Raw genomic sequence first — 26032 nt, forward strand, 5'->3', positions numbered from 1 at the left:
TTGGTAGGTGGCAGGTTTATTAAGCAAGGAAACTTACACAGGGGGCTTTTCTTGGGTCACCATGAGAGACAAATAGATCTTCATATCCCTCTGGCAACTCTTAAATGTAGATGCTGTAACTACCTTCACCCACATACACCATCCAGATGGTCCCAATGTCACATCACTATCTTGAGGCTATGACCTTGGAGCAGCCTCTGGGGGTGAGAAATCAAGCAGAATTCACATTCCAAGGACAGTGGAGGAGATGAGGATCCTCTGATTGCTGAAGTTCAGCTCTTGGGTCAACTGTGGTCATGTCCTCTGTGTGACTTTGCCCAACACGGAGTCCACAAATTCATTTCTTTTTGCAAGGCTCATCTTTCATCTATTCCAAATAATTTTTAATACAATTTCTTTAAAAAGGTATTTATTTTCCTCCAATTATTTATTCAATTGTAAGCTCTAGTTTTTCTCAGACCCCCACAAGTTATATGTATAAAATGAGTTCACCCTGCCATTATCTACCCCATTCCCTGGATTGCGAAAATTTCATTCCTCTACTAGTTTCTTTTCCCCACATAATTTTTTGAAACCCCAAAGGGATACTTATATTTTCCACAAATCTGTCTTGGTGCTTGCTTGGTTTTTAATTCTCCAAGATATTCTAGCAATAGTTCTAGAAATATAAAAGTTACCTAAGAGTTTCATTATCAACTCTTCCAGGCAACTCTGTTTCTGCTTACTGATAGTTTTTTTTTTTTTTTTTTGTTTAAGATTTTATGTATTTATTCATGTGAGAGAGAGAGAGAGAGAGAGAGAGAGAGAGAGAGAGAGAGAAAGGCAGAGACACAGGCAGAGGGAGAAGCAGGCCCCGTGCAGGGAACCCAACATGGGACTCAATCCCGGGTCTCCAGGATCACGCCCTGGACTGAAGGTGGCGCTAAACCGCTGAGCCACCTGGGCTGCCCGGTTTTGTTTTTTAATTTACTGATTGACTTAAAGAAAAAAAACAAAAAACAAAAAAAAAACGACGAAAGGAGCAATCTGAAACCTGCTCTCAGAATGACCAACATCAGAGTTTATAGAGCTCACTCCTGATCTGGCCTGAACACCACACCACTATGCTTCAAATCTCTCATCTTTCAGTTCAGGAGATATCATTTATTCTTTCCACCAAGAAAATGCTTTCCATTATTTCGCAGAGCAGTGAAGTTTTTCTAAAGACTTTTCTGTAGAAAAATATACAAATTTTCTGTATATTTTGCCTTACTTAAGATGAAGCAGAAAACTCCTTATGTCTTCAGAGTTAGAGTAGTCCTAACCATCAAATATTTAGAAATATTAGTGCACAGTCTCAGAATGCTATGACATGTTAATAATTAGTAAGAATCTACTGGTTAGACCCTGGAATTATTATGGACTCAAATTCCTAGTATTAAAGATTCTGAATTCCATTCCTGTTCTTTAGGTGTTCACACATTAGTTAGAAAGACAGACATGAGCATAGATGCAGGGCAGGGCAGCACGTCATTTCTGGAACAGAGGCATAGACCAGACAGTTGGTGCTCAGAGGAAACACGAAACATTCTTGGGGTCTCCGGAATAAAGTATACCCCCAAAGTCTGTTCCTGTTGAAAGATGAAGGATCACTTAGCCAAGAAGAACAAGGTGTCTCAAACTAGGGGAATATCTTATGTAAAATTACAAAGAATATGTTATGTGTAATTGGACACAATGATAATTTGATGTAATATCGAATATATGGAAAATGTGGCAGGAAGTGAGGCTGCAGGGTCAAATCAGGGTAAAAAAGTGAAAGCTCTTCTACATTATGCTCTAAATTCGACCACAGTCTTCTTAGGGTCAAATATTACATTCTTGGTTTTCTTCCCCCCTGTAATCAATTATAGTTAATGAGAATGGACCATAAAGTTTTTATTACTTACATTGACCATAGATACGGAAGGAAAGACCATCTTGGAACTGTAAGAAATTATATCTATTATTTTTATTAATTTTATTTTATGAAATATTATAAAATATTTAAGACATTTGTAGGAAGATAAAAATAATATAATATAAAAAATACAAGAAATACGCTATGACAAACATATATAATTTAAACCACTGCTTTAATCCTCCTTGTTAGTATTTTCTTTACTCTTCACCCAAAAGTAATACAGAATTTCACTGACTTAAAATTTGAATTAACCTGAATTTGGTATTTTTTCTTCAGGTATGTATAAACTCTCCCTCATATGTTCACACAAACACATACATATGTGTAGATGAATGCATGCATGTATACACATGGACAAATATAATTGTGTGCATATTTGCATGTTTTTTAAAGTATTAGCTATGTATATATTCTTCTGCAATTTACTTCTTGATTTTCCTCAATATTTTGCATGATTCGTTAATTCAGATGAATACATGTAACATTGTTAATAATTTTCATGATTGAATAGTACTCTATGGTGGATTATTACATGCTATATATTCATTCTTCTGTTAGAAATTTCGGTTGCTTCCAATTATTTGCTGTAGTTAGCAATGCTGCTGTGAATATTCTTACAGATATATTTTTGCCCATGTGCGTATATTTTGTTACATTCTATCAAAACTTATGTATTACATGAAATAAGGTATTTTTTAAATATCAAGTGTGCTATATTACTAAAATGGAAGACCAATATTTTTCTTAAAATTGTATAGATATATATTCCCATGACCTCGAACCTCAAAACAAAAGACTTAACAAATTGCACAATGGTCTTCAAAGCTTGTCAGAGGTTATAATAAAACTCAGAGCTTTACTTCATTGGGTAAAACAAGGTACACATCCATTCTTCAAGTGTGCCTGAAGATTTACCTTTATATCGAGGTTACCTTTATTTCTAAGATCCTTACTTACAATATTCCTTATCAGTTTTTTTCCTGTTCTATATTTAATGAAGTCTAAAGACACTTAAGTGTTTATTATTCCAGGAGTGGTTGTTTCATATAATGCAGTCTCACAACTCACATCAAAAATCAGTCTAGTGGGTTATAATTTACACATTTTAGGATCTATAAAAACTGAGAGGATCCAGTTATCATGCTCTTAATTGTTAATATATTTTTATAATATCTTCTAGGTATAACTAACCTTTAGCTATTACAATGACCATACAAAATACCTCCCTTGAAGAATAACAACTCAAAGCTGATTTTTTTTTCTATGTAATTTTATGAGAACAGGTGAAATATCACAGGGATCTTCTTCAAATATCTACCATAGGAGATAATTTGACACATGCCACATTTTGGGAAGCATTAATCTTTTCTTTTATATCCCAGAGGGAAAATAGCTAATGAAAATATTGTGACTAACCTTATCCAAAATGCTCTAGTTTGATTTTCATGCACCCACAGCTAAACCATAGATAGTGAAGTATTAAATGTAGAATTAACTAAACCAATTTAACCAAATATTTATTGAGTTACTTCTTTGTGCCATATTCTATTCTAGGAACCCTATACAGGGAATAATACAATGATGTCTGGCCACATGGAGCTTACATTCTAGACTATTGCCTTTTACAGCTCTATATAGGTCTTAGATAATATCCTAGCATTCTGCCTTAGGTAATATTATATAGTTTTAAAGAATACCTTTCTTAGCATAAATAACAGCTTTTTTGAGGGCAAATTCTTTTCAGAAATGTTTCTAAAAATTTTGTCTTCTACCAGTGCATTGAAAAATATGATAATGGCTGATAAAAAGGAAAAATGCTGACAATATGTAAAACAATAGATGACTTAAAAACTATAGACAACATAACATATTCAAGTACACAAAATTTTTTAAAAATTCCAAAACCATATACAATATATAAATCAGAGAGAATGTATGTGCCACAGAACTTTGTTATAAGATGGCATAGTTGCTGTGGAAAACGGATGACAGTTCCTCAGAAAATTAAACATATAATGTCATTATGATTCAGCACTTTTAGGTATATACTCAAGAGAATTGAAAACAGGGATCCAAGCAGATATTTGCACACCTGTGTTTGTAGGAACATAATTCACAATAGTCAAAATGTGAAAGGAAACCAAATATTAATCGAAGGACGAATGGGTAAACTAAATGGTGTACATACATAATGGAGTATCACAAGTGTTAAAATAGGAATGAAATTCTAATACTTCAACATGGATGAACCTTGCAGACATCAGGCTAAGTGAAATAAACCAGACATACAAGAACATACCTTACACGATCATATTACATGATCACATTACATGTAATATTACACATTACATATTACACACTTAGAATTGTCAAATTCACAGAGTCAGAAAATAGAATGGTAGTTGCCCAAGCTGGAAAGGAAGGAAGGTGGGGAGCAATTGTTTGTAGGATATAGTTTTTCAGTTTAGGAAATTGTTAGTGGTGGTGATTGCACACCATTGTGACATACTCCATGTCACTGAACTGATCACTTAAAAATAAAAATAAAGTGAAGGGAAAGCAAGAAACTACTGACAGAGTTTTTATAAAAGGAGAGAAGTGAAAATGGCAATGGGAATCCAAAGGAAGTAGTTTGGTTTTAATATGAAAAAGCCAATGTGTTTTTGAAATATCCAGAGTACAGATAATGAAGAGAAAGAAAACCGGCAGTAACTAGGGGAGCAGAGTTTGGTTGGGAGAGGGGCAGGAACTCTAAACTGTATCATTTTACGAAGCATGAAAAGGTCATAAACCCATAAAGAAAACAAGGTAGCAATAAGTAACTGATAAGAGAGTCAAGATAGTGGACCTCCAAGGGTGAAAGAGTAGTGTGGTCAGAAGTGACACATAAGGAGCTTCCGGGGTAATTGTCCTGCTTCTTGATCTCAATGATAGTGTGCTTTCTATAAAGGATTGAATGTGTGCTTTATAATTATTCGCTAAATCTCTTATTTAGGTATATGTGTTCTATTCCCTAATATCAAAAGTAAAACAAAAACAAAAACAAAGGAGGACTAATATCCCTAATGGATATAGAGTACTTAACAGATTACTAAGGAAAAGATAGACAGTCTTGTTTATTTTAATAGGCAAATTATGCAAATAGCTAATTGGTAAAAGAAGAAATACAACCAGTCACTAAACATCCAATGTGATGTTCAACCTCATTAATCATTTCAAAAACTAACTGGAACTTAAAATTTAAAAAAATAAAATGGAAGAAAAACATTTTATGGGTTTGGCTTAAATTTTTAAAAAGATGGATACTTTCCCAGGCTGGTGAAAATGTTGGCAGTGAGACATTTTCTTTAAATGGTTGGTGGAGACTCTGTTCAGATTACATATGGGTAAAATAAGTGATCAAGCAATTGTACTTACAGGAATCTGTTCTGCAGTAATTAGACAATTATCTCACAAATTTACAGGGTTTTTCACCACAGAATTTTTGTGTAACAAAACAAACAGCAACGGAAAGGAAACCACCAAAATAGCAAAAATTAGGAAACTGGTTAAGTAAATTATGGTATGTTCATGTCATGGAACATACTGACTAGAAAATAGGTCCATGAAATATATATATATATATATTTTTTTTTTAAATTCAAATATACTGTTTCCCTAATGCTTTTTATATTGCTTTAATTTTCTTCTAAAATTAAACATAAGAATCCAAACTTCCTTCTCATTTTTTTTTAAGCCTGCAGTTAAGTTTAATGCCCAAGACAAAGAAAATCCCACTAAATTACGTAGCTATGTTTAAGTGGCTGAGAGGATTGCAGACCTAATTCTATTAAGGAAATAAGTAAATAGAATAAATAATCTATTTCCAAACATTTGTCTTGATTTCTCTCTAGAAGAGGCTAACTTTACTCGTTGTCTGGGTGCTGATGACAAATAAAAATTATTAAATGACACAATAAAGAATGACCAAATAAAGTATTACAATCAGAAATGACAGGCAATTTACCTCAGAGAGTATTGTGAGGATAAAATTTTTTTATGCGCTATGCCTTGAGTGCTTCCTTGAGTTATAAAAAAATAATTACATTTTAGAGACTGGATTTTTAAACCACCCGCTGATTATTTATCTGAGGATAATGCCATTTTCAAAATTTCTTTAAAGCTTGCATATATTCATGATTAAATCACCCATTCTGATGATCAACTTAGCAAAATATGAAACTGATATAATTACTAAATCAAATTAACTGTTCTGATGGTTGCTCTCATCTGCTGGCTTTCCTTGCAGGTTATTGGAGTGTTACTTAGCCTCAGATATGTAATGTGGCCTGATTTTATGAATGCAACTTAAAGTATTTCCAAACATATTTGAAAAACAGTAGAACTAGCAAAATGTGGTTCAGTGGGAAATGTGATGTGTGGTGACTTAGTAATGTATAAATTTGGATAGGCTGAATTTCATTGTCCAGAATTTACTGTACATTTCAAATTAAGGTGGACCATAAAAGGGATTCTTGTGAGAGATTTCGAGAGAAGGGAAGAAGCAAACATTTTGTATCTGACACATTTGTCATTCATCTGTTGACTCATCTTCTTGACAGTGGCTGGGCCAATTACCACTCAATGTTGCCCCTCAGTTTCTGTGATACCTTTGTCAGGTGGGTGCACTTACCTCAGCGATAAAGTGTCTCAGCTTCAGCGGGATACCAGACCACCAGAGTCAGAGGCAGCCATACTGAAATGGTTTCAATCTGTCCCAGTGGGCCTCACAACATTTTTGTGGTTCCCACTTTTTTCTTGTCCTCTCCAACTTTATATCCATCTTGCCTTTCCATCCATTGCCTTGGAGAACTCAAGCTTCATCTTCAGGCACCAAGGCAACAGCTTTGCAGAGACTGCTCAACCAGCTCCCATGACTTTGTGAGTCCAAGTCCCTCTAACAAATAACAAATCTGTAGATGGAAGATAATAGATATATAGATTGATCAATATCCTAATTGTTCTCACTTCTCTGAATGAACCTTAACTCATACACTATGATATGGACTTAAATACTTTAACTTTGATTTTCAATTTTTCATCAGAAAAAATGAGTTTATTTAATGAGTTATTATGAAAATTTAATTTTAAACTAGGCAAGAATAATTAATACCTGTCTTATTAGGTACTAAATGAATGCTGAGTAGCTTTGAAGGTGTGTTGAAGAAAAGAGATATTCAAGAATAATAATGAAGTGAAAAATAAAACACGATGTCATTTTGCTCTGTTCCAAAAATATCTTCTCTATTGACAGGGAAGAATGGCATGATTCCATTTCTGCCTGCAATTCTCACTCTTCCTCTCACTATATTAAAGACAAAGGCATTGTGTCTAGAAGTTTGATGTCAGTTTTATTCAGTGGTTGATCCTGTAACCCTATCCCATCAGTACAGATTAGTTTATCACATTAGGTAGTTAATAATTTGCAATATCAGAATGCTGACACTAAGAGTGTAGCAGACATGGCATACATTTCAGTGGACCTGGAGCACACAGGTAACAAACCCCAGATGGTAGAGGTCGAGCTGCAGGCTGCAGGCCAGAAAGAACAGGCTCCTGGTGATGGCACCATTAGAGGGGTACATAGGAACAGAGATCCTGAGGGCTGGGGATGGGAGTCACAACAGCGAGCAATTCTCAGAATATCCAATGGCAATTTGAAAGTATTTTTTTAGCAAGATTATTAAAACCCAAAAGTCCAGAACATAAAAATAAACGTTTAAAGTTTGAGGGCATAATATACCATTAATAATTTAAAAAATATTATATTTATATCTTTATGCTTATCAAGTTTATAGTCTGTGTTTTTAATCATGCATATAATAGTATAATCTAACTAAAATTTGGCATACAAATGTATTATAAATAACATTTATAAATCAATATTTATATAATTAATTGTATGTTCCATACATATATATATATATATTTTTTTTACTACAAGTTTCAGATATATACTGGTTTTGAGTTCTTGATGAGACCTCTTATTTTCCTTTGATGATTTCTGTAGTGTCTCCAAGACATTGCACAGTAGTATATAAATGGATATGCAGTAAACATTGCTAATTAATAAATATATAAAATGAATAATTTTATATTACTATTATTAAATGCCTCCATATTATTAAAAGAGTTTAATGTTGCAGCAACTAGTGTTAGTAAAATACTAGATAAGACACTGGAATGACTTCAGGAGAGCAAGGGTTTTTTTTTGTTTGTTTTTTTGCACCCCCCCCCACCTCCGTTTTGTTCACTAATATATCCTAAATGCCTAGAACCGAGCCTGGTATGTTGGGTATATTGTAGGTGACAGAGTCATTTGTTGAATGTTACTGTGTCAGTCAAAGTTTGCAACATATTGTATTTTGACAATCAAACCACTTTTTTTTCTATTTTCTTTCTATTTTCTCTATTCAACTCCAGTTATATCTTGATAAAGTGAAAGAAAAAAAAAACAAGTAGCGACACTGAATTTAAGACCATTGATTTGGCACACAGGGCAGTTTCTTCCCATCACTAAATTTGAGAGTGATAGAAAACATTTTCAGAAAGCTAATAAGTATCCAGTTCCAAGTATAAAGTGAAGTTTTGATGGAATAAGAACTCTAGGCAATAATATTGGGCAGGAGAAATATCTCAAAATAGCTGGCACCAAGGATAAAGAGATGGGAAGCATAAGAGAAAAAAGGGATGCATAGAAGATAAGAGTCAAATAATCTTGATTTTTTTTTCATAGAAATGTGGAAGAGGAAGAGAAAATGTCTGTAAAGTAATGATCTCAGAAAATAATAGCAAAACATTAACATGATTAAATAGCTAGATATGTAATACATTTCCAAAAAAAAAATGATAGAGCAAATTCAGAAACTACAACTGTTAGAGAAAAATAAAGCAGTTCTCCTCCAAAGGAAAAAGACTCACTGACCACAGACTTCATAGTAACTCTGGTAGAAGGAAGATAAAGGACCAGCATCTTCAAAGTGCTGAACCAAGAATTCTCAACCCAGTCAAAGATCATTCAAGAGTGAGAGGGAAAAAAATTTCAGACATAGAAGGACCCAAGAAATTTACCTCACTAAGAACTTTTCTCAAACAAAACAAAACAAGACAAAAAAAAAAAAAAAAGCTAAGACAAAGAAATTAGTAACCCATTTTCATCAAATAGGTACTGACTGCAAAAATCACATTTTAAAATGACAATATTCAATTTGACTCCAGATGATTTAAACATGGCAGATGAGAAGAAGCCCGAAAGGTAGAGAGAAAGAAAATCTAAATTAAATGCTCTACGATTTTTGGGCAACTCTAAGTTTAAAAATATTGGCTAATGTTTTATGTGAAACCACTAGAATACAAATAGAATGCATAATTCTCAAAGTGGTAGAACTGGTAGAAGAAAATAAGAAACTTAAGAATAATGTAAGCTTATATAATCTTACATTTTATAGGAAAAAATCCTCCATTTAATTCTTTGACCAATATCTCTCCATTAGCATGTTGTGTTCATAAAGACACGTATTTATACATTGGATAGCCTGCAGAAGCCAATCTTCCCTGGCCCTCTCTGATGAGGGAAACCAGATCTGATAGCCTCATCCATAGTCATATAATGAAAACAATCCATAAAAGAGCAATAGGAAGATCAGGACTTAATACTTAATTAATTAATACTTTGTATTAATTAATACAAATGACTTCAAAATATATTCATATAATTACTGATTATATGATAGGGGCATTTTAACTTAAAACATATTATTTCCACATAAAACATATTATTTCCACAAACCCCGTCTCTCAAATTCTCTCAAATCAGACTTCAGTTGTTACAATTCATTGACCCACTCTACTGAAGCATTTCTGTCTGTTTTTTAGTATATATGAATGAAAACTCAAAAGTAAACATTTAAGATTTGCAATAATATGAAAAAAAGGTAGGAAAGGCATTTTTAAAAAATGAGACAAGTTGGCAAATTGAACTCCAATAAAAAAAATAAATTAAAACAAATAAATAAAAAATTAGAAAAATGAGACACATACATTAGGATTTTTCTCAATACTTCTCAGAACACTAGATTTAGATCTAGAGTATAACAATCCTACTCAATGTAATACTTTCAATATTAACTGAAATGCTTATGCAAAATGTTTGCAGCCTTGAGCAAAATAATATAAGAGGTACCATTTTAAATGCCTCAGGAAAAGATGATTTTAGGCATTTTAAATGTTATGTTAAAACCATTTATATATTTCTAAATGTGTTTCTAGTTGGGCATTTTTCCAAATACATTAATTTGGCCTTTCTCAATGTCAAGAAATGAAGGGAAGATTAGTCTAAATAAGAGATTGTAGCATTAGAGTCAGTGTTTCAAATGCAGATGTAAAGTTTATTTGAGTCTAGTAATAATGACAGAAAAGATCTTAATGAGCTATTTAAAATGGGATATGGGTAATATGAAATATTCAGAATGTGATCAACGGGATCAACGGGAAATGCTGACATAAGCAAAATCATTTATATTTAGAATAAGATGGGGCAGAGACTTTATTTTTTTGTTATCTGTTTTATTTATCTGCTTTTGTTTTCTGCTTTTAAAAAAAACTGCTCTATTTATTTTTGTGATCTGTGGGATGCCTATTTTTCTGGTTATCTTTTTTAATTGTTTGTTGTAATAAGGGCTAAAATATTAATAATAAGAGCTACTTTTTTGAGCATTTCCCAGGGGCCAAATCATAGGATTTGACTTTTATTTGCTCATTTAGAGTTTTACCATTGTCTTGATTTGTTGTAAGAGGAAGCGGTGCATTCTACTACCTCCTTACATCCTTGAGAACAGATACTACATTGGGCCGGAAGCATGGGTTTGGGAGTCCTCATGTACCACCCGAGGGAATGTGGATGCTCCACTGTCCCCAGCTTAGGCCTCTGCATTTGCTCCCAGACAAATGTCCCAGAGGATTCTCACAAGGCTACAAAGTGGGACCTGTATGAAAGGATGCTCATTGCAACATTATTTGAAGTGTCAGGTTTTAGAAGTGACTATGGTCCCACTACTAGAAATCTGTGGGTAAAAGGTGGTAGGATTTCACAATTGAGTGCAAAGTTAGAAGTATAGGTGATAAAAACAGACAAATATTCATAGTTCTTAAATACATAATGCTAAGTGGAAAAGGCACAAAATGCCTACTGAAAGAGAATGCTAACAATAATAACAATAATGACCACAAAGAGTATAAAATAAACACATTAGAAGAGTTTTCTGATTAGAAAAGTAAATGGGTGGAAGAATGGGGAAAGAGAGGATGAATACTTAATTTAAATGTTAATTAAGGGCAGCCTGGGTGGCTCAGTGATTTAGCGCTGCCTTCAGCCCAGGGTGTGATCCTGGGGACCTGGGATTGAGTCCCATCAGGCTCCCGGCATGGAGCCTGCTTCTCCCTCTGCCTGTCTGTGTTTTTGCCTCTCTCTCTCTCTCTCTCTCTCTCTGTCTCTTGTGGATAAATAAATAAAATCTTTTAAAAAATAAATAATAAATTTTAATTAAAAAAAAAAGACAATGAAGGAATTTGCATGAATCAAGGAAGATAGAATGCCATACATGAAAAAAATGCATTAACCCAGTGCTTTGTAGCTGAGTTCTGACATGGAAAAAGGTCTATAAATACAAATAAAAATATTCTATTGCAAAATTATTGAAGAATATTGTCTTCTGTCCAGATAAAAAGTATAATACCCAGAATTGGCTTGGAACCAAGGTAATCCGAAGTAATAATCGGTTTTAGTGCAAGTTAAATTTATGCAACCATTTTTAGAGTAGATTTTTATGAATGCACATTTTGTTTAGTCTAGCAATTCATCTTCAAGGATTTTGTAATAAACAAATGATTGGAAAAGTAGCCAAAGATATATGTGCATGACTGTTTACTGAAATAGTCATAGAAAGGACATTGATTACTTTCATATTGTGTATTAAAAATTGTAAACAAATAAGATAGATGAGGTTCAAATGATAAATTTATACATTATGTGAAAGAAGGCAATGCCCAGCAACTTAAATATGTTGCAAAAATTGATAATTACATCACAAATTTTAGATAAGCATTCCACTTTTGTTCTTTAGAATAGACTAGCATTATGAAAATTATTGCTTAATTGAGGCTAAATACATTGTTTGTGGTATGCCTAATTTCCATCCCCAGATCCATAGCATTTTTTGCATCTCCTCTGTAATTATGAAACTAAAAAGTATAAAAACTCAATAAATTAATAAATGGTTATTTTATGAATGCATGCCTACATAGAATATGAACATATGCACTTGAAAATGTGAAAAAAATGATGCTTTCCTCTAGTGGAATTATGTTTTGTTTTATTTTTGCTTTTCTGGATTCTCTATTTTTTTTCTACAAAGAACATGACTAATCTGTATAATGTAACAGAACATGCTAATTTTGATTTTGTCTGACTATATGGGGGTTTATTTGCAGATAAGAAGTGGGGACAAAGCACAAAGACACAATTTACCAAATTCATCATGAAGCCTCTGAATTTAGCCTGCAAAGTTTATAATTTAGAGGCTTATATATGTGCCATTTTATAGGCACCACTATTTATTAAACAAATTCTTTCCAATGGTGGTCAAATCTCAATCTTTCTAAGGGTAGAGACAAATGGACAGCTGTCTTTTCTTCTGAGTAACAGACAAGTCAAATAAAATTGACGGCATGTGTCATCAGTTAATCAATCAAGGAATAAGAGTCTATTGATTGAGAAAATCCAAAGTCTCTTTTCCCCTTCTTCTATATTGTTTTTCTCTAAGTTGTAGATGAAATGGATTGAGAGAATCATTTGATTTGTCAAATTATAAAGATGTAGTTAAGTCGGTGGTCGTGGCTACAGCAAAGGTAAAAAGTCTGCATCTAGGCATATGAAAGCTTAGGGATATTATTCAGTAAGTATAATAGTATGTCTTTGTCTAAATAAGCCTTTTCTTTCTTTTAGAATGCAGATTTGGCTTTTTCAGACATCTTACTATGAAATATTACAAACACATAGAACAGTTTACAGAATTTTACTGTGAAAGTCATAATCCCACTGTTTAAATTCTATAAATCACATTATGCTTTTTACTTGTCTGAATATTGAGTAATCTCCATCAATCCTTCTTATTTGTAGTACACTTTGAGGCTGCAGACATTATTATATTTCCAACCAAACCTATTTCAATATGCATATTATTACCTAAAATTCATTTGTTTGCAATTTTTCCTTTTGAGTTAAAATCTCTTATTTCAAAAATTGATTTCCCCCCAAATAATTGTCTCTTTGAAATTTGAGGATTACAGTAGCTAAATTTTTACCTTAAACATATCTAAGCTAATGTTCCTAGAGGATTATTTAGAGACACTCCCAATAGCAGATTCATTTTTGTCTTGTAATCCAAGTGGGAAAATTTAAAAAAGAAGTCAGCAGAAGGAACCACCTGCGTTATCCCATTAATAAGTCTGGAAACCTAGCTATATTTGTGCTTGTCTTCTCTATTCCTCGTTAGAAGTTCACTTACTAGCATTTTGCAAGATGTGTCTGTTTTGCAGAATTTGATTTATTAAATTTGTGAAGAATAAGGCTATTTCATGAAATACCAAGAAATTTAAGAAGAGAGGAGACAATAAAACTGTTTTTATGCTCAGAATCCTCAATATGCTAGGGGAAGATTATAAAACATAAAAATCCAAGATGAAAATTTGTGTTACCCAAATATATTATTTGCTAGATTGTGTGTACTTATATGTAACACACAACAGTTTGCATGAACTTCCAAAGTACAAAAAAATAATTATCTGATAAGTTATGCAGGATCATATTTTACTGGTCCATACACTTTTCGAAAGTTTTCATTGACAAAGTCAATGAAGGTTGAATGGATACAACCAAAAATAATGATAGTGTGGAAACTCTGATGGTCAGAATGGTGCCTACGTGTGTTATTTTTAAAAATATTTTTTTCTTAAATTTCTTTTTTTTTTTATTCCACAGATAAGAAAGATCATACAGTATTTATCTTTTACTTTGTTATCTATTTCACTTAGCACAATGGCCTGGAGGTCCATCCATGTTATCACAAATAACAAGATATTATTCTTCTTTGTGGCTGAATAGTTCATCGTGTGTATGCGTGTGTTAATGTATGTGTATTTTATATCAATATTTAGTTTCTTTATTTCCTAATTTATGGACACTTAGATTATTTCCATATGCTGGCTATTATAAACAGTGCTGATACAAACATAGTTGTGCAGATATATTTTGAGTTAGTATTTTCATTTGTTTTGGATAAATACCCAGAAGTGAATTGCTGGATCACATAGTAGTTTTATTTTAAATTTTTTGAGGAAGCTCCATGCTGGTTTCCATAGTGGCTGCAACAAATTACATTCCTACCAACAATGCACCAGAGTTCACTTTTCTCCACATTCTTGCCAACACTTGTTATTTCCTGTCTTTTCAATATTAGCCATTCTACAGGGTGTAGGTGATATCACACTGAGGTTTTGATTTCCATGCCCCAGATTAATGTTGGAGAGAAACTTTTCATGTACCTGTTGGCTCTTTGAAAAACGTTGATACAGATTCTCTACTCATTTTTTAATCAAGTTGTTCAAGTTTTGAAGTTGTATGGGTTCTTTACATATTTTGCATGTTAGCCCCTTGTCATATATATGATTTTCAAATATTATTTCTCATTCAGTAGGCTGCCTTTTCATTTTGCTGATGGTTTCCTTTGCTGTGCAGATTTCCAGTTTGATGTAGTCACACTTATTTTTGCTTTTGCTATTTTTGCTTTTGGTGTCAGATTTAAGTATCATCAAGACCTATGTGAGGGAGCTTACTGCTTATATTCTCTACCAAGAGTTTTATGATTTCAGGTCCTACATTCAAGTGTTTAATCCATTTTGAACTACTGTGTGTGTGTGTGTGTGTATGTGTATGGTGTAAAATAGTGGTCTAGTTTCATTCTTAATATGTGGCTATCCAGTTTTCCATAAACTATTCGTTGAAGATTGTCCTTTCTCCATTGTATATTCTCAGCTCCCTTGTTGCAAATTAATTGATCATATATGTGGAGGTTTGTTTCTAGGCTCTTTATTCTGTTCTATTGGTCTATGTGTCTGCTTTCATGCCAATACCATACTGTTTTAATTACTACAGCTTTGTAATATAGTTTGAAATCAGGAAGCACAGTGCCTCATCTTTGTTCTTCTTTCTCAAGAGTACTTTGGCTATTAGGAACCTATTATGGTCCCATACAAATTTAGGATTACTCATTCTATTTCTGTAAAAACTGCTACTGGAACTTTGATAAGGATTGCATTGAATCTTCAGATTCCTTTGGGTAGTATGGACATTTTAACAGTAGCAATTCTTCCAGTCCGCAAACATAAAGTATCTTTCCATTTATTTGTGTTTCTTTAAATTTATTTAATTAAAGTCTTATAGTTTTCAGTATACAGGTCTTTCATCTCTTTGGTTAAATTTATTATTAGGTATTCTATTCTTTTTGATGCAACTGTAAGTGGGCTTGTTCTTAATTTCTCTTTTATTAATTTTAATTTAATTTATTTTTTCTTAATTTCTCTTTGTGAAAGTTTATTACTAGTGTATAAAAACACAACGGATTTTTCTGTATCAATTTTGTATCCTATAACTTTACTAAATTTGTTTATTAGTTCTAAAAGTTTTTTCATGGAGTTTTTAGGATCTACTGTATATATTATCATGTCCTCCGCAAATAATGAGAGTTTTAATTCTTCCTTTCCAATTTGGATGCTTTTATTTTATTTTTTTTTCTGATTGCTGTGATTAGGACTTCCAATACTATGGTGAATAAAATTGGTGATAGTAGGCATCCTTGTCTTGTTCCTGGTTCTAGAGGACAGGCTTTCAATTCTTACCATTGAATATGATGTTAGCTGTGATTTTGCCATAAATGGGCTTTGTAATGTTGAGGTGCATTCCTTCCATCACATTTTTGAGAATCTTATCATAAATGGTGATGAATTTTGTCAAATGCTTTTCTTGTATTTATTGAAATGGTCATATGAAATGTATCCTTCATCTTTTATCCTTTATCTTTTAGTTTCTATTTCATTTATTTCCTTCCTTCTACTGACTTTGGATTTTATTTATTCTTCTCCTGGTTTGTTGGGGTATAAATTTACATTGCTTGAGACTTCTTGGTTCTTAAAGTAGGTATTCATCACTATAAACTTCTTTCTTAGATCTGCTTTTTGCTACATCCTACAAATTTTATTATGTTACATTTCCCTTTTTGTTTTCTCAATGTTTGTTTTTGATATCTCCCTTGACCCACTGGTTATTCAGTAGCATGTTGTTTAATCTCCATATATTTGTGAATTTTCCAGCTTTATTTGTATAATTACCTTCTAGTTTCACAACATCATTGTCAGAAAAGATGTTTGATATGATTTCAATTCTCTTAAGTTTATTAAGACTTATTTTGTGACCTAACATGATCTATCCTTGAAAAATGTCCACATGCACTTGAAAAGATGTGTATTTCACAGCTTTTGGATGGAATGTTCTGTATATCCATATAAGTTCATCTGGTTTAACATTCATTTAAGGCGAACTGTTCCTTACTGATTTCTCATCTGCATGATCTATTCATTCATGTAAGTGGAGAATTAAGGCTTTCTACTATTGTTGTTATTATTGTCTATTTCTCCCTTTAAGTCTGTTAATATCTGCTTTATATATTTAGGTGTTCCTATATTGGGTTCATAAATATTTATAAATATTATATTCTCCTTTTGGATTGACCCTTTATAATCATTTAATGTCCATCTTTTTGTCTTATTATGGTCTTTAAAGTCTATTTTGTCTGATATAAGTACAGCTACTCCAGCTTTCTTATGGTTTGTATTTGCATGGAATACCTTCTTGTACTCCCTGCACTTTTAGTCTGTCTATTGCCTTACATCTAAAGTGAATACCTTAAAGACAGAATATAGCGGGGTCTTTTTTTTTTTTTTTTTAATTACATTTAGCCACTCTATGTCTTTCAGTTGTAAAATTTAGGCCTTTTTCACTTTAAGCAATTTTTGCCATTTAAAAAATTTTTTTGGACATTTTGTAGTTCTCTGTTTCTTTCTTATTTGAAATTCCCTGGGATTTCTGGATTAGGATGTTTGTTTCCTTTTCCAGCCTAAGGTAAGTTTTCAGCTATTATTTTTTCAAATAAGATTTTTGCTCCTTTCTCTCTCTCTTTCTCTCTCTCTCTTTCTCTCTCTCTTTCTGGGATCCTTATAATGTTAATATTAGTCTGCTTGATTTTGTCCCAGAAGATGCTTGGGATATGTTCACATTTTTTCCCTGCTCTGATTGAGTGAGTTCCATGTCCCTAGTTTTGTGTTGACTGATCTTTCCTTCTTCATGTAGTCTAGTGCTGAATCCCTCCAGTGTTATCTTCTAGTCCAGGTATTGGATTCTTCAACCCTGTGACTTTTACTTGTACTTCTATAAGGAAGCATCATATGCCATTTAGATTGAGGGCTTGCCAAAATTACCACAGAAAATAAGTGTTTTGGCTCTGACAGAGATTTTTCCATTCCTCACAGTATCAAATGAATTCCTGATTATTTTCTTGAAGTAAGGAATTCAAAATATAACTAGACTGTAAGCACATCACAGACCAGAATGTTGCAGATTTTTTTTACCTAATTGAAAAATATGTATGTTTTTATAAGAATTAATTTCCTTTACACATAAGGAACAATATAATTCTGAATATAATATGGTTGATTAATAAAAAAGTTCATGCTGCCATCCATTGATTTTTGCTATAGTCTATGAAAAGAAACCTAAAGAAGAAAAGTTCAAAAATGAGAGAGAATTACTCCAAACTATCTTACCCACCATAAAGGTCAAATTGCTTAGACAAACTTCCTTAGAGCTGAAGAGCAGAGTAGATTAGCTAACAAGCCTTATAGCTTTCTATGAAGTTTTTTCAGATTAAAAAAAAAATATGAAGAATAAAAGTTACTTCTTATTTTCAAAGGCCACTCCTTGCAAATGTTATAGTAATCTTTTTACTTATAATTTTTTGAGACATTATTTCATGCAATCCTCCCCTTTTCTTACTTCATTAAACTCTTCCACTCTACTAGATTTTTCTTAACATTTAATCAGTGTGTTCTTCTATATCCCATCATAACTCCTATTATCCTTAAGTTACACTCTGATTTTTCCATTCAGTCTAACAGCCAAATCTCACAGAAAACCATATGTGCCTTTTTCTCTATTTGCTCATCTTGTATTAATTTTCATTTCAATTTTCCCTGTAACATTTCTATTAAATTACACTTATTACATTCCCATGATTGTTGTCAAACATCAGAGATTCTTTTCTACCTTCATACTACCCTACTTCTTACTTAGCTCTTCACTCCTTCTCAAATCCCTATATCCTCTTGAATTCCATGACATCCAAGATCTTCATGCCAGGGATAGATGATATCAAAAGATAAAATTAGACAAAGACCAAGAGAGTACACAGAAGAGGGTAAAGACTGATAATTAAGGAGTCCCAGTCATAGTCATAGATGCAAAGGGGAAACGTGAAGTTGATTTAGTATTTATTTTGTCTCCCTTTTAGCTTGTTATATATAACCAAAAATAAGAAAATGGAATCTTTTATTACATTTTAAATTATGTTTTATATATAACTTTCCCCAATTTACTTATTCGTTGACTCAGTAAAAATTTTTGCAAGACACTGTCCCATTGCATTTACTGGATAAAATTAAAGTTTAATATATATAGATATGCCTCAGAATTACAACAAAATGTTATATGATTTTCTTATTTTTAGCATTCTAATGTTATAAATATCTGAAACATATTAATCCTAAAGAGCAAAAAAGTCTAATTTTTCTTTTAAATCACAGAGACTATTTCTAACCCATATTTGGTATATTCTAGTTGTATTAACAGCTTGTAGTATAATAGGAAGTTGCTATAGCAACATATCTTAATCCTTTAAGAATCACTTCTACAATTTAATGCTGGTTTTGTACAGATAGACAAATGACTATTTTTGATTCACATTATTACTAAAATTAATAGTGTATCAATCAGGAATACAAAGTTTTTCCAGAAGTATAAAATGAAACCAGTAATATTTAGCTTTATTCGTCCTTAATATCTTTCCACATCACATCTATTTAAAATGAGATTTTCACATCATGTATCCCATACCTGCATTGAAATTCGCCATCTGGTAGGGTCAGCATCATTAAAGAAATGATAAACCAGACTGGTTTATCACTTGGTGATATATTTGACACAGTATTTTTTAAAGATTTCTTTATTTATTCCATCAAATGGTGGTCTAATATTCTTTAAATTTACAGAGTGCTTTGTTTTTTATTTTTTGTTTGTTGTTTTTACACAGCTATAATGTGTCTCTTGCCCATAATTTGTTAAATCCGTTAAAAAATTCATTGAGAAAGGCATAACTATGGACAAATAAATATGCCGAAAATTGGAATATGTGACTGCCTTATTGAACATTTTCAATTAATATTTTATTTAATATACAACACTAGTATATTTTATAATAGATTTCAAAACTATAGCAACATAGAAAAAATCCACTTAAAATTCTAGCTTTCGAAGATTATCACAGTTAACATTTGGGTATAGATCCATATGAAATTAGGTTTACATTGCACCTACACTATAGCAACCTGCTGTTTTCTCTTAAAAGAAAATCATAAACATGTCTCTATAGCTTTAACTGTTATATTCTAGACTGACATGTATTATTTCCATAGCATTTGATTCCAAGGATGTACAGTCTTTTCTTTTTAACCATTTTCTTTTATGATCCATTTAAGTTGTTTCCAATAGCTTTCTTTTTGACACAATATCCTACCACCATATTTACACATTAGTCTTCATTTACTTTTCTATTCACTTAAAGGATTGGTGTGTCAAACTACAAGCACATTCTTTTATTAATTATATTTAACACAGTTTTTTTTTTTTTAAGATTTCTTTATTTATTTTAGAAAGAGAGCATGAGTGGGGCCAGAGGTCAAGGGAAAGGAAGAGAAATCCTCAAGCAAACTCCCTGCTAAGCATGGAGCTCGACTTGGAGTTTGATCTCAGGTCCTAGAGATCACGACCTGAGCACAAATCAGGTGTCGGACAACTAACTGACTGAGCTACCCAGGTACCTTTACTTGATGCAGTTTTAATTAAATGTTAATATATATATGGGCTTTAGAGTTAAACCTATTGAATTGAAATTAGATTTGACACTTAACAGCTCTATAACCTAAAAAGAATTATTTAATCATTTTATGTCTCCACTTTCTCATCTGTAAGATGGGAATAAGTACATTATCTATCAGAATGATTTTCAAATAATTAAATCAGTCAATACATGAAAAGAACTTATATCAATATCTGGCAAAAGATAAACACTCCAAAATGTTCATAATTATTAGTATTCGCTAAATGAGCCGCCATAATTAATGCACTGATTTATACTTGAAAAGATAATGTATACATAATCCTATGTTTGTACAACATGATCAATACTATGTATTGTTACTGCTGTACACTTTTATATTTAATAGTCAATTAGTACTGGATTTTTGAACATCTGTGTTTTGTTGTTGTTGTTTGAAAGATTCTTTCTCTTTCTTTCTTTTTTTAATTTAAGTAGACTCCACACCCAGCATGAAGCCCAATGTGGGGTTTCTCACAACCCTGAGATCAAGACACGAGCTGAAATCAAAAGTCAGTCGCTCAACAAACTGAGCCACCTAGATACTCCTGTTTTGAAAGTTTATATAATATCTCATAGTTACTTTATAAATTGGATATCAAAGGAATAGTTAAATTATATTTGACTTCCCTCCATAGTACATGGCTAAATTTATAGTTCACTATAGTGACAATTTTTTCATAGTAGACAATTTGAAAAAAAATATTTTTCATATTTGTCTAAAGTATAGTTACAAGATTGAAAACTTTAAGCAGTGAGAGGCAATTAATTGTATTTAGTTATTTTTTTGATAAGCTAAAGGCCAAAGAGTTTTAAAACTTATTTAAGTAAACATGGCCAATTAAAGTAGGAATTAGATAGAATAAACTTCTATAAACTTCCAAGACACTCCTTCTACTAAACTATAATAATTACATTGAAAAAAATCAACATTTGCTTATCCTCTTAAGTAAGCAGTTTCACTATATCTGAAATGCTCTGTATAAGCCAGATGTCTGCAATGTAAGAAAATTATGTTGATATGAGGTTAGAAAAGTTCTAGAAATGGATAGTGACACGGGCAAGAGGATAGGCTCTGCATAAAAAAAATTCAATAATAAGACCTTAAATCTAAAGATGATGGCAAGGAAAAATATAATTGATGTTTTCTGATTCTTGAAAGATACATGGAGAAAATAAACTCAATTATCAAATAGTCAGCTAATATAAACAGTGGAGCCCTCCCTTATGTCTTAACTATAGAATAAATATATACTACAGAGCATAGAAAATAACAAGCTCATGAAATTTATAGTACCAAAGGATTATAGACAGGTTGAAATTACAGAGTCACAAAAATAAATATACAAATGGGGAACAGATCCTTAATATACAATAAGATGTTAAGGAAGTTTGATGTTTTCTGGACAGCAAAGTCTCCTAAAAAGACAGCTAGTTGCCATGTGTTATGGACTGAATAGTTGTGTCTTCCCAAAGTTCATATGTTGAAGCCTTAACACTCCAGTGTGATTGTATTTAAAGATAGGGTCCTTAGGAGATAATTTAGGTTATATGAGATTGTAAAAGTGGACCCCTAATCCAATAAGATTAATGTTCTCATACAAAGAGAAAAATTGACCAGAGCTCTCTCTCTGTGAACACATGCACAAAGGAAAAGGCCATGGGAAGACACAGCAAAAAGGCAGTTCTCCACAAGCCAGGATGAGAATTCTCACTGGAAACAAAATCAGCTTATTTTGGACTTCCCACCCTCCAGAACTGTGAGAAAATAGTTGTGCTGTTCTAGCCACGCCCAATCTATGGTATTTTGTTACAACACCCTGACCTGAAGGGTGTCATCACTGGTCCATGATAGCATGCGACCTTAATATTCCTTTGCATCCCAACTGCTATAGATTGATATTTGCTTTTCCCAAAAATTCATATGTTGAAATCCTAACCCCCAAGCAGTTTGAAAGTTGGGCCTTTGGGAGGTAATTAGTTCCTAAAGTCAGAGCTTTCATAAGTGGGATTAGTACCCTTATAAAAGAGGCTCCAGAAAGTTATTCTGCTCCTTGCACACCAGCAATGTAGATTAAAGCCAAAACTTATAAATCTGAACTTTAAGAATAATAATGGCCATCCTGTAGAGACTCTAAACTGACATTGGAAAGATGACTATGAGGAATTTTCTGGTCCATTGCACTAATCATATCGTTGGCTTTCTGTAAATTATCTGAATAATTTTAGCTGGTTGTCACCCTTAACTGCAAATGGAGTTGAAAAACAGCAACCTTTGAAAGAGAAGTATGATAGGATTAAAATAATAAGAAAAAAAAGTGAAAAATCTTTCCCTAAGGAGAATTTATATATTAAAGTTTGCAAACCATTATTTATAAATTTAGAATTAGGAAGATATCTGCAAACTTTTCTATCTGTAATATTTGGTAAGTCTATGAACTTCTATAGATTTTTTCCCCCACAGATAGTCTTTTGTTTTCTCATCCAATTTCTTCCAGAATTATGAAGATAAAGACATATGGATATACTCATTAAAATAAATTAATTGAAAATACACTGATAAATCTGAGAGATAAAAGCACTTAAGGTGACCAGCTACCAGACCATATTTATAATTCAGGTCATTTGTATTTTTCAAATACTAATTTAATGTAATTATTTAACAATTTGATATAGGTGTGTAAAGGATACAATGATAATTTTTAAGAAATCTTTTAAGAACACATTGGGCATTATGGTAGTTAAAGTTAAATTACAGTAAGGAAATGGGAAGTGTTCTCTGTCAGTGTGCCTTCAGGGAGCAGAGGATTTTATGACTTGGTTTTTAATGACCCTCATGATTCCTGAGGGGAGTCATAATTTTTTAATCAGACACAGCTGCCATTTAATAAAAGCCAACTTTGCTAGACTAGGTCAGTGACAGTATGTTTAACGGCTTCCTTGATAGTTTTGTACACGTTTTCTCTTAAGCTTATCCACATTTCTGGACATTCTTATTTTTTTAAAAAAAAAACTAACCTCATCAAGCAAGGAGATAGATTCTACAGGTCAGAGCAAAGATTTTGGTGATAGATACTTTTAGACACTCAGCCTCAAAGCAAGTATGAAACTATCTTATTAACTTTGCCAGCCTTTAAAAAAATTTTTTTGAATCTTTAAAGATGTTGGGAAGCAAAATCAAATTTTTAATATGAGGGATCTGAAGCTGATATGTAAAATTTAGGAAAGTTCACTTAACAATTTTGTCAAGCTGTTTCTACCAGTGACACTATCTGTCCCTTTCTATGTTCAACCAGTGTTTATATAATAGTGTTCTAGATCTTACCTCAAATCTTATTGGCAATGATTTTCCTCTGAAATGTCATCGTTCTTCTTTCTCTCTTTTAATGATATACTTAAATTTTCCTGTGTGTCCCAGCATGGTGCTATCTTTAGGAAGGTATTTGCAAAAAAACTTTTAAGAAAAGATGATAAAATATCAGGTATATTATTATCATGTCATGACTTGGGCACTAAGTGATGAAATTTCCCTCTGTGGTAACACTGCTACTGATTGTTATTATTTTAGGTTCTGTTCTCCTTCTAGGAACAGAGAATTGCACTTACTCCTGCAAAGTTAGGAATGAAGACGTTATTTGTTTTGTTGTTAAAAGATGACCACGAGAAGAGTGTGTCAGTCCTAGGTTGGAGTATTTAATTGCTGTCGCAAAGCCTTCAAACTCTTTTCCTCCGTGGACAATCATAGATGCATACATCGAAAGGACAGCATCCTAAGATGGTAAGGCCTCTGCTTGGATCTTAGGCCACTTTGATAAGAACTCTCTTGTGAATCTGCATTGTTACATGTAGCTTAACCAATAAACGTATTGTTTGTAAGTCACTGAAATTTGAGGTTGGTTGTTTCCTGGTCTGTCTTGGCTGACCCACATTCTAAATTTAATCTATTCCTAGTCTTCAAGCTAATTATGAGAATTATTCCACTTGCAAACTAGGCAACTAGAGATGGCTGTTCATGACTTTTGTATAGGTTCATTAAACTGGGCATTTCAGTCTTACCCACTATTTGAAAGTGTGTTTTCATTTTAGCTATTTTCTTTAGACTAGTGTGATAAATTATGAAAAACTGACATCATGAGCTAAGCTTAATACTCATCAAAATGATTCTTTCCATGTCATCTTAGATGGCAGTACTGATAATGAATGAAGCCTGAAAACTTAATCTAATTTTACTGAACTTACTGTTGAGAGAATTATATAACTCTAACCTTTCCACCCCTGTTCTTGTGTCCTATTTTACCACCTGCAGCACTATAAACGGAAGAATCTTGCCGGATGGGAGCCATCTGCAAAATAACTCATCTCTTCAAAGGGCGGCTGGATTCAAGTGCTATCATGTCTTCCAATGTGCAGTATATTTTAGTTATTGCTTTTAAATAATCTTTAGTTTTCTCTTTTGCACATTGGTGAAGACTTTAAATAGCAGATGTCAAAAATCACTTGATTCTTTTGCTTATTGAATTTCCAGAAATGCTCAGTATGAAGATATGCTTCTACAGTGTTTGTGTGAAATAATGTAATTCAATCATGCTTTCTCTATAGATAGCAATGGTCCACGTATGAGAAAAATTCAGAATGCATTATCCAAAAATTAGCTTCCATATATCTGATTATACTTAGCTCTTCTGGAATAAACAAAATTTGATGCCACTGATGCCGATGCCTTAATTCTTACTTTACCTGCTGTGCATGAAAAATAGACACTAGAAGGGGAGCACAAACAGCAGTAATGGTACAAAGATTTCTTATTTCAATATTTACCTTTTGTGGGCAGATCTGGGAATTTTCCTTTTCCTTTAATGAGAATTGAAGATAAGCTGGCTTCACTATGGCAATACAAATGTTAAAATTATCACGAATGCTATGCCATATGTCACTTAGATAATAGTAGAAATAGGTTGTTGATCAGTAGATACATTCTCATTAGAATCTCACCATTTTTAGCATAGAACAGACGAATTTTCTTTGGAACAGTTTGTTCTAAGGATGGTTTTCTTGGCTGTCATAGGAGGTTTTAGAGTTTCATGAATTGTCGCTATAGCATTCTATATGAATTGAATAAAATGTCTATTGTGTTTTCCAAGGTGAATGCTTCCTAACTTTCACAGATATTTCAGTATTTACTTAGTCTATATCACAAATTAATGCTAACAAAAAAGACATGACTTACTTCTTAAATACTTTCCACACACAACTTCACATTACTATCTTTTTATGGAGCGGGTAACCCCCAAATTCTCAGGTTGTAAATGGCTTGCTTTCTGGGGCACTGAGAAGAATGCTTGTTGGTGCTTCCTTACCTGGAGAGATAAGTCTATGATTATTTACAGGTGTACACTGACTATTTAACTTTAGAAGTAAGTTTGAAGTAAGGAAGATAACCTAAGGAAAATAAAATGTCTTATACACATAGCTAGCTATGTGTTAACTCTAGCTAACTCATAGCTAACTCTAACTAGAGTCCCATGCAGAACTACAATATAAATAGAACCCTATTTACCTCTTTGTTTTTATTACTTAACATGTCATTGCTATATTTATTTAAAATTGTTGCTTTCTATATTCTCTATATTCTGTAAGATTAAATATTTGTGTTATTTTATTTTTTCACTAAAAGTAGAATATTATTGTTCTAAACTAAAGCAACAGAACTATTAATTACATAATAGTTTTGATC

The 26032-nt window shown here is 32.4% G+C and overlaps 2 long non-coding RNA genes across 2 annotated transcripts; one reads left to right on the top strand and one right to left on the bottom strand.

Moving 5' to 3' along the window:
- Positions 1-24122, bottom strand: LOC111098364. The gene is made up of 4 exons (XR_005368025.1): positions 23624-24122; positions 6615-6894; positions 1929-1965; positions 1-367 (listed from the first exon to the last, which is right to left on the bottom strand). It is a non-coding gene; the product is annotated as an uncharacterized LOC111098364 (long non-coding RNA).
- Positions 1466-25906, top strand: LOC111098363. The gene is made up of 4 exons (XR_005368026.1): positions 1466-1650; positions 20075-20238; positions 23867-24076; positions 24605-25906. It is a non-coding gene; the product is annotated as an uncharacterized LOC111098363 (long non-coding RNA).
- The last annotated feature ends 126 nt before the right edge of the window (positions 25907-26032 follow it).

The sequence above is a fragment of the Canis lupus genome, chromosome 12, assembly GCF_011100685.1.
Source record: "Canis lupus familiaris isolate Mischka breed German Shepherd chromosome 12, alternate assembly UU_Cfam_GSD_1.0, whole genome shotgun sequence".
Classification (NCBI taxonomy): Eukaryota; Metazoa; Chordata; class Mammalia; order Carnivora; family Canidae; genus Canis; species Canis lupus.